This window comes from Physella acuta, unplaced genomic scaffold, assembly GCF_028476545.2.
Source record: "Physella acuta isolate Inbredline_101_S28 unplaced genomic scaffold, ASM2847654v3 ptg000699l, whole genome shotgun sequence".
NCBI classification, from domain to species: Eukaryota; Metazoa; Mollusca; class Gastropoda; family Physidae; genus Physella; species Physella acuta.
The window spans coordinates 114322-116142 of record NW_026732218.1 but is presented as its reverse complement, the minus strand read 5'-3'; the positions used below and the strand labels follow the sequence as shown (position 1 = coordinate 116142).

Here is a 1821-nt window from a genome sequence, read left to right as displayed (position 1 = left end):
GGTGTCACCCCCCCCCCCCCTTAAATTGTGTCAACCGGTGCTATCCCCAGCCCCTGCCCACCCCCTCGCTACGCCTCTGTTTAGGCATTCTAATTTCAGGCCCTAATAAGCCAAAAAATAATTTAGTTTTACATTATTTTTATATCGGATAAAAGTTGGCTTAAATTAGTTCTTAATAAACAGGATAAATTTAAAAAAATTAAAAAATTATTCAGGCACGGTCAAAGTGTGATTGGCAGGTTGTGTAGTCGTGTACTAGGTTAAATTGTTATTATAAACGTGTTTATATTTGTTACTTTACTGTTCATGTTAATAAAATAAAATGCGATATTTTTGTTGTGGCTGTTGACTTCTAGTTTTAAAAAAAATGTTTTAGATGTACAATCCGGAAAGTCTTAATATATATAAAGGCGTTAATTTATGACGATAAAAATGCAATAAAACAACGCGTTTTTGTTTTCGTATGTAGTCACCCTGTTTATTGAATTACTAAATCAAACAACCAAACATTGTTTTTTGTTAATAAACAAAACACACTTCTATAAAATAGAAATTTCCATTTGAACTCCCCCCCCCCTCCCAGGACTGTGACTACAAATATGTCAATATCCGAATCAATCACAAATTAATCACTATCCGATTTGAATTTGAATGAAATTGATCGCTATGTATCGGCGTCGGTGGTGTAAAGGTCAGCATTGTTGCCTTCCAAGCAGTCGATCCGGGTTCGATTCCCGGCTGACGCATAGTATTTTTTAAATTTATCTCCCTATTCCCCACTACTGTGATGTGGTTTTTGGATGAACCCAAACAGGTCAATAGAAATCATCGTTTTTTACGTCTGGAAGTGTCAATGGTTGTTTTTCAAGAACTTGATATTTTCAGTATTGTATTGACGTCGTCATTGTCTAAATCAATCACTTTGGTAACTCAGTAAAGTTCTATTTCTAGTTGTTCAATGGCTCTAGTCTGTAGTCGCAAGTACACTTAAACTTGACTTCAAGGTGTGTGACATCAGTTGAAGGTAAGAATACTCAATCACCGTCAACAAATGATCAGAAGTTTGTATTCCCAAATTTGCACATTAGAAATTATCTTTTCTCATATTAAGTGTCGTGGTGTAAATGTCAGCATGGGGTCTTCCAAGCAGTCGATCCGGGTTCGATTCCCGGCTGACGAAATGTTTTTTAATAAAATGTTTGTTTACCAAAATAAATGCTAAAATGGAAAATTAGAAATTACATATTTTAGCAACACAAACTTTTATTAAAAGGAGAAAATTTGTTTTAATTTCTTATTCTAATTGCATGTACACAGTTTGTTATAAAAAAAATTAATAAAAAAAACGTTTTAATAACAAGCTTTTATGTTATAATGCATTAAAAAGTAGAAAATAAATTATAGACTACTATTTAAATAACTAGAAAGAAAAGCGTGGGTCACTTTAGTATCTATTGGATACATTTACTAATGTTATGGAAGACACCCACGGTTTTCTTTATAGTTATTTAAATAGTAGTCTATAATTTATTTTCTACTTTTTAGTGCATTATTACATAAACGCTTGTTATTAAAACTTTTTTTTATTATTTTTTTTCAGTACTTTACATGTTTTATTTACAATAGTGTTACATGACTAAAAACCATTGCGCGCCTACTGAACGTGATGGGGCAGCCATTGAACGTGATGGCGCAGCTATTGAAAGTGATGACGCATGTGGTGTGGTTGGATAGACATGCCTACTAATTCGGTCCAAATTTTAATTAATTCATAAAAAATTAATTAGGCATCCAATTAAGTCAAATTTAATTTCAGATTGC

The 1821-nt window shown here is 32.7% G+C and overlaps 1 non-coding gene across 1 annotated transcript; it reads left to right on the top strand.

Moving 5' to 3' along the window:
* The first annotated feature begins 674 nt into the window (after window positions 1-674).
* Trnag-ucc (transfer RNA glycine (anticodon UCC)) lies at window positions 675-746 on the top strand. The gene has a single exon. It is a non-coding gene; the product is annotated as a tRNA-Gly (tRNA).
* The last annotated feature ends 1075 nt before the right edge of the window (window positions 747-1821 follow it).